We start from the raw sequence: 12,536 nt of genomic DNA, 5'->3' as shown, positions 1-12,536 counted from the left end.
AAATATTAATCATGATTGACATATGCTCAATTTAATATTGGTTAGAAATACTTATAAGAAAAATGAGAAAAATATTTATATTATATCACAATCAATAGACTAAATTCCAAATTTTGATAAACAATGTTTTGACCAATATACTAATAGAAAAAAATGAGAGAAAAACATAAATATATTTATTACCGAGGAAAATATAAAACCTAAACCTATGTGATATATTAATAGAGGCATTTCTTAAAGGAGGCATAGAAGAAAATACTTTCAATAGGAACCAGTGAGCACCCCAGCACTGGCTGATGTCAGAAGCCTTGCCTTCCTATAACAGGATCCAATCACAACACAAGCTCCCTCCACAAGTTCTGTTCCATGGCTTCTGGTTCTCACTGCTAGAGTGGAAGGATCTTCAGAGAATCCCAGGTGAAATATGCAAACTCAAACTTTATGTGCATTTCCTCCAAATCTAGAGCTTATTGAACCTCAATAAGTGACTTGTATCACAAATTTTTTAGTTGTTAGGTAGGTAAATACCTAATGTATGAATTTTGAAAGAAATTAAATTGCAACCACCAAACCTAATGATATGTATTCATCTTGACATAGATTTTGGATGTTTAACTTATGTTTTAAACTGAAAGACTTGGTGACACAGGAAATGAAAAGAAATAATGATATTTGAACTTGAAAATATCTCACATCTTGTGTCACAATGGAAAACTCTGTGGGTATGTTGGTGTGGTATGGAACGTCTGCAAATTTTAGCAAAAACATTTACTTTTTTTACTATTATTGAAACAGGAAACTCATTTTTATAGTAATATCAATTAAGGCATAAGTACCTATTGGAAAGAAATCTACTCTGAATAATAGATCTACCATTAAAAGGAAACTATTTTTAGGAGTCTTCATTAGAGTCTATTTCATGATTATGTTTTTCAGTTCTTTATAGGATCAAAACTGCAGAAGACAAAAGCATTGGAGCAACCTGTAGTTACAAATTTGATCAGAGGTTAGTCATCTAAAGGACAATATTGTCACATCATCTACAGAGCATTTTAAGGTAATATTTATGACTAAGAACATAAAGCCAAAACTATCAAACTATTCCAACTTTCATAAAGCCTTTAGAATATTTATATCAGTATCATAGAAATACAGCATTTTAAGAAAGCAGTTATTTTTGTTAGTATAGTTAAAAACCATATTGGACAGAGTTTTAGAGGAATCATTTAAAAAACAGGGCCTAAGGAAGTTATGGTAATAAGGAGATTACAGCCCCTAAAGACATGCAAAATGTGTCACAGTGAGACAATTGGAAAGAAGCTGAGCATATTTAAGGAATTGCAAGTCCACAGGCATTGGATATTCAAGGATGAAAAAGGGAAAATTCTATTGATATGAGTCTCCTGGTCACCCTGCTGGCACAGGGCCCCAGCAAGTGTTTTACCAGGTTCAGGGAGAAAGATATTCAGTTACCACTATAGCAGCAATTTCAGGGATACAATATGGTAAGGTGGCAGCAGACATCTATGTGGTTCTTGCTCTCCAAGATTGCAGGCTGGTCAAGTTAAGGGGTCATGGATGTTTCCACCATCATTTCGAAAAAAGGCCTGGGAGACCAAGCAAATTGTAATAATTTCTGGGCCCCTGCAAGCTGCCCATGACAGAGTGAAATATGAACCTCTGAAAAAGTGTGCCAATGTTAGAGTGGAATCTCTGGGAATTAACACATGGAAGTAGCATGGACTTTTAGCCAAGTAAAGCTGCTGGCTGCAGAGAGAGGCAAAGAAAAACAAAACCCTTTGCTCTATAACTGGTAAGGTCAAAAGTGCAGGAATTCTCAGGCTATTTGGAAATAGCACATGCAGTTAAGTGTCCTGGATGCCTTATGGTGAATTACAGGGGGATTTGTGTGACCTGTTTGCTCAGCAGATTTTGTTATTCCTCAGGCCTCATCCATTCTTTCTATGCTCCTAGTATTTCCTTTTGTACTTGGAAGATTTACTGTTTTCAATTGGATGTAGGATGTATGTAACTTGCTTTTGATTTTTACAGGGAGTCACAACCAAGAGTTTATCTTCATTTTCAGTTGATATTTTGGATTTGCACTTGTGGAATGCTGGAATTGTTATGACTAAGTGACACCTGGAGATGGACTACATTCATTTTGTATTGTGAAATGGACATGAGATGTGGAGGACCAGCAGTGAATGTTATGGATTAAATGTGAGGTATTTCCCAGTAGTCTCTAGTTGACACAGGAATTCTCAAAGCAAAGTGATTGGATTGTGAGAGTTACAACCTAACCAGTCCATCCTGGTTTCAATGACTTGACTGGGTGGTAGGTTTCAGCAGGAGGAGACATGACTGGAGAAGTTGGCCATAGAGGTTAAGCTCTGGTATCATTCATATCCTTTTTTTTTCTGATTTGCTTTAGTATATTGGACATCTTTCTAATATATACTATAAGAAAGCAATCCCAATTTAATGGAAGATATGCTGAAAGCATCAAAATTAATGTTATCCATTATTAGCTTATAAAAGTAAGGGAAAGATCAGTGAATTGTGCTCATATAATTTTGCCCCTATGGCAGATGTAAGGGTAAATCCAAAGATATTGATTGAAAGATGAAGAAAGATGGACCCTCATAGCATAGGTTCCTGGTTGGAATTTTGTCCTTGCTCACTATGTCAATTTTTTCTCCCAGTCCCCTCAGGTTGTTTCTCTAGGTTAATATGGTGGAGATCATGCTTGCTGTAGTTGAGAAAGAAAGTAATGGACTGAACTCAGTGGCAGTGCTGAAAAACTTTTGAATCACACCTGGCCCATGCTTTTTCAGGGAAGATGAACAGAGGGAAAGGAAGTACTGGCACCACTTGAGAGATTGGCATAGGACTCTGGAAAGTTCAGAGGAGCTGAGGCCCAGGTGGCTGGACACACCTGGATAGCAAAGAACTCCTATTGTCATGAAAGTGTGCAGTGCCCATACAAGGGACAATAGCCCAAACCCTATCATGCATAAGCAGATGGAGCTATATGAAAAATGACAAAGGGAACTTACCCTAACCTGTCTCCCATATGGGACAGACTGAGCCCCACTAAGCTCGTGGTGGGTAGCCTGGGAGAGTGCTGGTCAGGATAGCCCAGTGATGGACAGGATACCATGGTATACAGACCCCAACTTGTTTCTGAGGTGATTTCATCTCCATCGCTCAAATCCTCTGGACATGTAGAGAACTGAAGGGGTCTTGCTGGTTGAGAACTTTGGAAAACTCCCTCAAGTGAGACTGGGCAGGGATGGCAGGATGGGGACTGTCTTGAGAAAGCAGCTGAGTAATGGATGGATTGGAATTTCCAGAGACTTCAGAGATGATGCTTGTATGATAGGAACCATGATTCAATGCTCCGACTTGGGGTAATTTTCCAAATGAGATGTTTCCATCCTGAACTCTCTAGGTAGCATTGGTCTGGGAAGACAGAAAACTGGCCTTCCCAGGAATCATGGCGATTAAAAGTATCCAAGAAAATATAGGTTGTGGCTCCAAGAATGCAATGAGAAAAATAGAGGGCTTTAAAGATTTTAGGTGTAGGCTGAATTGATGGCACCTTCTATTCATGATTCTGATTCTGACATTACTTGGAGACAGAGGTGGCCCTCCCCTGATCTTCCAAAGCCCCTAAGGAGATAAAGTGACCAGTTGGAGGATAGACCTTGGGACATACAAGCACACAACTGTGTGATGACCACCCCTATGACACTGAGCAGGGACCACAAAGCTCCAAACTCAGTCTGTTCTCAGAGCAAAAAGCATGGCATGAGGTTTGGGGGCTTCAGTTGTGGAGACAAGGGCAGGGTTGCAGGTCTGTCTTCTTGGCCTGGGAATATTTGGGAACCCCAGGCTGGCCATCCAAGTAACCCTTCTGGAATCACCATCTCTCTCTTCAGTGGGCAGGAGAGCAGATGGGAGAGCAGATTTGCCAAGCAGGAACAACCATCTCCTCTCTGAGGGACACTCAGCCTCTCTCCTGGGCAGGACCCCTGGGACCACACAGGCATATCTATATCTCCCTGTCCACAGGGTGAATGTCACCCATTTTGTGCTCTCTGAGCCACAACTCTCTGTGTTTGGCCAGGTCCACTTTTCAAAGCAGTTTTTGAAGCACTTTTCAAAGCAGGTTCAACTCTGCTTTAGTTGAAAATATTTGTCTCATGTTTCAGCTGTATGTACTGGTACAAATGTTGCCAGATAATCTCTATCCTCTCCACTTTCAGCTGCTCCAGCTCCTAGTGGTCGTCACCATCTCTTCAAACCATTTGAACTCGGCTTGGTTGTAGAGGTCCACACAAAGCATGAGGTCAGAGCATGAGGGCTTGTGGGGCTTTCTCCATGCATGTCCTCCTTCTTGTTGCACATCTTGATCTCCAGCTGCTGGGTCTTCATCTCCAGGTCTCTCTGCCAATCTGTGAGTGCTTTCTTGGCCTTCTCCACAAATGCATTGCAGCTGGTGAGTTGTTTGCAGAGGTCAGCGATATGGTGGTCACAATTTTTCATGTCTTTTGCCGCTTGCCGCCACTTGCCACTTGCCGCTTGCCGCCAACCAGCAGGGACAAACGACACATACTCTTCAGAATTTCATTAAGCAGCTTCCCGCTTTATTCGGACAGCACCCTCAATATATAAGCAGTCTCATGCATAAGCAATTGTAATCAGATATGTCCATCCAATCCTATTAAAGGTCAAGCGATCAGGAGCTCAAGCATACATGTAGGATACATCTGTCCACGCGCTAGGCAGCTGAACCAAGTATCATACAGCCAATGGTAAATGCTTCCTGTTTTTCTCAAGGTGCTTTCAGCACACCGTTTGGCTCTCTGCCAGTTGCCATCTTAGATGCATGTGGTGTAACCCTGGGCCCCGGGTCTCACCCGCCACATTCCCCCTGTTTATAAAGGAGACCATCCTTTATTGTCCACGGCAGAGCAACATCCTTACCTGTCATTGGACAATGAGGCTCTAGCCCCCATTTCCTGTCTTAGGTTGGTATGAGCTCCCCATGAATCTTACCCATCTTTGACTACCAGTCCAGCATATTTAACCAGACTTGGGGGGATGAGCCAGCATCAATTGCGACAAGAGCTTGGAGAATAATGGTTGTTTCTCTGCGCCGATGTATACGCATTTTGTATAAACACTATATGCACAGAACAGATACAACACACAATAGACCTCCCACGGAGAAAAACCCAAACCATTCTTTTCCCCATTGAACAGCAGACTGGAGAAATGTGGCCAATTGTAAAAATAGGAGGATATAGAATAGAAGAGTTGGTAAGGGGTACAGGATAGGGTCACTTCCTTACTATCCCCCATAGTTCATGCAAGTCTCCTCCATTAACTTGGTGAGAAATCACCAATACCATCAGCGGGAGAAGTCTCCTCATCTTCTTCCTGTTTTTGGGTCTCTGTTGAGGCCTTGACCAATCTCTCTGGAACCCAAATTGGTGATTGTGTGTCCTGTGGGAAAACACAAACAGATCCTCGGGTCCAGATTAATACCAGATCCTGGCCTTTCCATTGTCCCGATAGAATGTCCTTCCAGAGTACTTGAGGTAGATGTTTTTTATTAGGCTCTGAATGACAGTCAGCAGCCGATCGGACCTCAGAATCAAGATTTAAAAAATATAAGATGAACAAGGCAACAGATAATTTGTCTTTTGGGGATCTGTATGATGCCCCTATTCCCCCCCCCTTTTTTTTTTATAAAGCATGTTTTTAAGCGTTAAATGGGTGCTCTCAACAATGCTTTGTCCAGTAGGATTATAGGGAATTCCTGTGACATGTTGAATACCAAAGGTGGAAAGGGATACTTTTAATGCCTTAAGGATTAATTCTGCCACAGATTCAGTAAACAAGGACAAGACCTTGTTAGGGGCATAATTCCTGTGAACCCATAGAATAGGACCCCCTTGCCAAAACACTCCTGTGGGTAACTTACTTGTGGCCAGGACAATGAATGATAAAGGCTTAGCTAGGTCAATAGGATCAAGATGAACCTTTTCCATAGCTGTTTCAACAAGCTTGAGAGCTGTTCGAGCCTTAGGGGTAAGCACCTGCTTAGAAAGGGGGTCAGAATCACCTTTAAGAATATCAAACAGGGGGCACAAACTTGAGGTGGATAAATGAAGGTAAGGTCTAATCCAATTAATAACACCCAAAAGTTTTTGAAAATCACCTGAACAGTAATTTTTATGGGTTTAACCATAGTTGCATTTATGATAAATCCCAGGAAGTTTTGGTGTCTGTCATTTGTACTTTATCAATGGCAATATGTAAGCCCCATCTTTCCAGTGACTTTAGTAAGGAATTATAACATTGCTCTAAGACAGGTTTTTCCTTATGAGCTAGCAAAATATCATCCATATAATGATAGATTAAAAGTTGAGGGTTAATTTGTTGATACACACCGGGGTGGAAATTAATCTGATTACCTTGCCCTTCACATGGTCCTTGACTATTTTTCCCAAGACCTTTTCCCCATATGTGTCCTTAGGCTAACATCATTTGATTAGTTTTTGGATTACTGTATGGGATTTCAGATGTGAGATGTAAATCCATCTTTTCCATGTTATCTCTCCCCCACAAGTTTACTGGGAGATGTTCGAGGATGTAAGGTTGGATGGTACTATTATGACCTTCTTCATCCTTCCATTTTAATATGGTTGCACTCTTGTTAGGATTGGAAGCCATACCAATCCCCTTAAAGTCTGATCTGCCTTCAAGTGGCCAGGCTTTGGGCCATTCTGTAATTTTGATAATACTTTTGTCAGCCCCAGTATCTAATAAGCCCTCAAAACTTTTGCCTTCTATCACTAACTTTGTCCTAGGTCTATCTTTTAAATCCAATGTTAACATGACCATATTTTGGTCAGTAGAACCTAATCCTTTATTTCCCCTAATAATATTCTTTGATGGATATTGATCATGGCAGCTGGGTAAGACCAACAATTGTGCTATGTGATCACCCTGAGCTATTATTGCTACACCTCTTGATGAAGAAGCAAGGATTTTTATTTCTCCTGTAAAATCAGGGTCTATAACTCCAGGGACAATATTTAATCCTTTTAAAGCAGAAGAACTCCTCCCCAGAATTAGTCCCACTGTTCCTTTAGGTAATGGGCTGACAACCAAAGTTGGTACTGGTTGTACTCCCCTCTCTGGAGTTAATACTGCTCTGGTGGAGGCACAGAGTTCTGAACATCTACTTTCTCTTTCAGAAGTTTGACTTCATTGTTCTTGTTTTACAATTTCTAATATCTTTTCCCCTTCTCTTAACCATTCTTGAAATTTTGATTTTTTGGAAGTCAGACAGAAACAAACTAATGTCCATATCGCCACAACAACAACAAACAGAAATGAAACAAGAAAAGGTAACACAAATAACACCCTACATGCCACAACAACAACAAGCAGAAATGAAACAAGAAAAGGTAATACCTTACACATATTCATTTACTACAGGATGTTGTTGTCTCTTGGTACAGCCTATCATTACATTCCCTCTCTAGGGGAATCTTCTGTTAGCATTCCCTCACTAGGGGAATCTTCCATTACATTCCCTCTCTAGGGGAATTTTCCGTTAAAACTTTAAGGCCACCATTTCATCAAATAGGGAAACCTTCTCATTAATTACACTAGCAAAACTGTCTTTTACTTACCTGAGCACTCACCATTCCCCGTACGGGCCTCCACTTGCCACTTGCTGCCGCTAGCCGCTTGCCGTCGATCAGCGGGACCAAGGACACATACTCTTCAGAAGTTCATGAAGTAGCTTCCTGCTTTATTCGTACAGCACCCTCAATATATAAGCAGTCTCATGCATAAGCAATTGTAATCAGATACATCCATCCAATCCTATTAAAGGTTAAGCGATCACGAGCTCAAGCATACATGTAAGATACATCTGTCCACGTGCTAGGCGACTGAACCAATTATCATACAGTCAATGGTAAACACTTCCTGTTTTTCTCAAGGCGATTTCAGCATGACATTTGATTCTCTGCCAGTTGCCATCTTAGATGCATGTGGTGTAACCCTGGGCCCCAGGTCTCGCCCACCACATCTTTCTTGAAGTTCTCTCAAAAGTTCATTAGGGACTTTTCTATCTCGCTGTGATTCTTAGTGGAGAACTTGAGATGAACTTCTTCTTCATGTGCCAGGCTCTTCTTCACCTGAACCCATGATTCTCCCAGGGAATCTTCCTCCTGTGCTGCCAAAGATTTCTGAGAGAGCTTAGCTAAGTTTCTTGCATATTCTTCTTGAATCTTTATCCACTCTTGGATGAATTTAGACATTTCTTTCTGCATTTGTTTGACTTTCAATTGCTTATGGAGCAGCAGTTCAAATCCTGCATTGGTGTAATTGACTTGGGGGCCTTTTTTATCAGCCCAGAAGTAGTGACATTAGCTCCACTGTATTGGCTTCAGCAACTGCTTTTCAGGCATTGTGTCTCAGAGATGGAACATTACACAATTCATCATCTTTTATGTGTGGTCAAATTAATTTTAAAAATTATATATTTTGTCTTCATTGCCTGAGTCTCTGTCTTCCAAATGGTCTCCTCTTTTGGTTCTAATTTCCATTGAATTTTATTTAGGTTTATTGATTCCTTCATTTCAAAGATTTCTTCTAGATTTATTTTCAGGATCTTCATCATTTTATCTAAGTTATCTTCCATTTCATTAAACAGCTCTGATTTCACTCTTTATATCCTCCTTAAAGTGGTGGAGCAGTTTTACTAAGTAAATTCTGAACTCCTTTTCTGACATTTCTTCTACTGTGTTGTCAATGGAGTCTATAATTGGAGCATGCTGGTTTGTTTGGAGTGCTTTATTCTCCCCCCCTTTTTTTTTTCATTTTGTGTTTCCTCCCATCTACCCATAGGGATCTGAAGCAGTACACATTCTACCCTGTAGACTTAGAGTGTCCATGAAGGTTTTCAGTACCTCATAAACATGAGTTTCAGTTTCCATAGGCTCTGCCATGCTGCATTCATAAGATGGCTTTTGGATTGCAAAAATTCATGTTCTTTGCAATCCATTTCCCCTTCCCTATCTTTGCTTCCTGAAAGTCACATCCTGAATAACTTTCCTCTGCAGGGTCTTTCTTCAGGGTTCCCACACCATGGGCACAAATTCATGGAACTGGCCAATGACAAAATAAAACTATGAACTCATGAGTCAAAATAAGTTTTTCTTCATCTGAGATTTTTATGGACATAATTATTAAACATGCAATTACAGAGTTTAAATTGTATACCAGAGAAGTCAAAATTGGTAAAATATATGAATACCAATAGTCAGTCTCATTATATGTAGAGAAAAATGGAGTCTTGTTTAAGAGTGCTTTCAAAAAGTGAAATCAGGGCAAGGAGTAAACAAATTGCTTGAGAAACTTAGTGGTCTGGCAGTTCCTACGTGCAAGATAGATAAGCTCTCTGCCCGAGAACAAAACAAACAAAAAAAAAACTTAAAGACATCTGTTTTCTGCTCTCAAGTCCTGGCTCCTGGCCAGATCCAGGTTTAAAGACCAAATGTACTGATGGCACTGAGCCCAGTGGCTCCAGATAATAACTTTATATGCTTACTCCAGTGTATTTAAGAGAGATGAGAAGAACTCAAAGGTGACAAGACTGCTTTCTTTGGTTATGTATGCTGCAAAATGCCCATAATGTCTCTCCGGTGCTGAGTTGGTATGCTATTTAGGATGGTTTTCCTTTGGTATATACTTTTTATGTCTTAATAAATACTATCATTTCCTATATGGCTTGTGGTGGTACATTCAGTAGATCAGCCCATATAAATTATAAGTCTGTTTGCAGAAAAGGGAAATATGTTCACAGACAAATTGGCATAGTCAGAAGGATCGGCTAGGGTGCCAAAAACAATGCCATTATTTAAGAAAAAGGACAGGTTTGGGTGTGTCATATGTGATACTCCAGGATGGGAAGATGCTCAGTTTAGCTCCTTGGCTTGGGAATGGGCCATAGGGACTGGTTTGGGGGAACAATAGATGTTAAATTATAAACAGCTGATCCCCCTCAAGTGATTGAGATCTTGCAGACTGTTCCAGGAGATAAAGGCAAAGAATTTACTGCTATTGCTCATAGAGGATGGGGTATGTTGCCCACCTATGGGAAAAAGTGCTTGCAGACACAAGATTTATTGTGGGAAAAACTAGCTATGGAAAAGGAGCTCATCGAACTACAAAGTAAATTGACTATACTGCAATGTCAGAATTTCATTTTGGGAGATCAGGCTCCAAATTATCAGAATGTATCTTAGAAGGCTGCAGTGTGGTGTGCTAAAAATATATATAAAAAACGGAAGGGTAAGGTAAATGTAAAGAAAGTACATGCCGTAATTGCTACTACAAAGCTGATTGAGATCCTGATATATGGGATGGAGACATTTGGAATGATACTGAGGATGAAGATGATGTAAAGCTGGAATAAAATACCCTCCTTTTGAAAAACAATTATTGGCTATTTATTGGGCATTGGTGGATACTGAGCATTTAACAATAAATCATGATGTGGTTATATGACCTTATATTCCTATTATGACTTGGATAATGATTAACCCTGTATCTCATAAAATTGGACATGCTTAGGAGTCAAGCATTATAAAATGGAAATGGTACATACAAAATAGAGCCAAAACAGGACCTGCAGGTATTTTATAATTGCATGAGCTTATAGCAAATTTGCCTGATGCACAATTACCTGAAGTATCTAATAAAGAACTTGTAGAACAATCTCCTGTTAAATATAATGAAAGATATGATAAGTTAACACCTATACAACAAGAACATGCATGGTTTACACATGGATCAGCCAAATATATAGGAAATGAACACTATTGGAGGGCCATTACTTTTAACCCATCTAATAAAAAGATATTATAAAAACAGGGTAAGGGACAAGTTGTCAATATGCTGAATTATATGCAGTATTCCTGGCTTTACAATATGAAGAGGGAAAGGAATGTCATTTGTTTACAGATTCCTGGGCTGTAGCAAATGGATTAACTATTTGGTTACCTAAATGGTATAAAAATTATTGGAAAATAAGGGATAAACATTTATGGGGAACAGAAACATGGAAAAGTATTTGGGAAATGCTTAAATGTACTAACCTGTCTGTGTTTCATGTAGATGCTCATTCTCGTAGAGACACCCTGGAACATGAGTGTAATACAACGGTAGATTATCTGGCTAAAATAGCTGTAATAGAAGAAAACACTTCCCAGTCTGAAGAAGATAGAATTATCTAGTTGGCTAAATGGGTACATCAAAAGACAGGACATGCTGGACTTGCTGCTATATACAGGTGAATGAAGCATATGAATAAAGAATATCTATTCCATTATCTAAATGTAAGGAAACAGTTATGCAATGTCCCATTTGCCAATTGCATAAAACTCGGCCAGTGCCTCCCATTGTCACTGGAAAATTAAGTAGAGGAACTCATCCAGCTCAGATTTGGCAAATAGATTATACAGGACCTCTGCCCATGTCTACAGGATGTAGATATATTTGTACTTGTGTAGATACATACTCTAGGGTGTTAGCAGCTTGTGCATATAGAGATGCTACACAAAGGAGTACTATTAGAACTTTAGACATAATAACTTTATATTATGGAGCACCCTTGAAAATCCAAAGTGATAATGACTCTCATTTTAAATGAAAATTAATACAATTATACTGTCAAGAAAATTAGTATTGAATGAATATATTATATTGCATATTTTCCACAGGCTACAGGGCTGATAGAATGAATGAATGGTCTTTTAAAGGAAAAATTAAGAAAACTGGGAAATGGTAAATATGGACAGTGGAAAGATAATTTATTTACAACTTTCAAACAATTGAATAATTGAATATTAACCAAATCAGGAACTCCCTTGTCTCGAATGATGACTACAAATTTACAAATTTGGGATGTTGAAATTTCTCATATAAAATGGTGGGCCTTACATCCTAAAGCCCAACTTCCATGGTAAGGCACTCCTGCTTCTGCTGGTTATAACTTGTATGTGTAATAGATGTTCTTATCCCTACAAATCAAACTCCAGTAACACCAATAGTTCTGGGAATTGAAATACCTCCCCAACACTGGGCAGATCACTCCTTGATCTAGTCTGGCCCTACAAGGAATCCAAGTCATGGTGAGGATAATTGACTTTGATTATTGAGGAGAAATTAAAGTTATATTATATAATGTATCTCCTGATCCATTCCAAGTTAAAGCTGGAATGTGAGTTGCTCAAATAATTATAATTCCCTTTGTAATGCACAATCAATGGACTCAAATAAAACAATCTAGTCTGGATACGAATACAAAAGGTGGTTTTGGATTGACAGATATTATTGCAGGGACCAAAGTATGGATAAAATGACAAGAAACTCCTATAGCTGCAGATATTCCTATAGCTGCAGAAATAATAGCACAGGGAAAGCATAATATGGTAATAGTA

At 39.4% G+C, this 12,536-nt stretch overlaps 1 pseudogene; it reads right to left on the bottom strand.

Moving 5' to 3' along the window:
• Positions 1-4,057: 4,057 nt before the first annotated feature.
• On the bottom strand, positions 4,058-8,537 carry LOC124973396 (growth arrest-specific protein 7-like; annotated as a pseudogene).
• Positions 8,538-12,536: the final 3,999 nt, after the last annotated feature.

This window comes from Sciurus carolinensis (assembly GCF_902686445.1).
Source record: "Sciurus carolinensis chromosome 19 unlocalized genomic scaffold, mSciCar1.2 SUPER_34, whole genome shotgun sequence".
Lineage (NCBI taxonomy): Eukaryota > Metazoa > Chordata > Mammalia > Rodentia > Sciuridae > Sciurus > Sciurus carolinensis.
The sequence above is the reverse complement of the archived record's forward strand: the minus strand, read 5'-3'. Positions and strand labels throughout refer to the sequence as shown.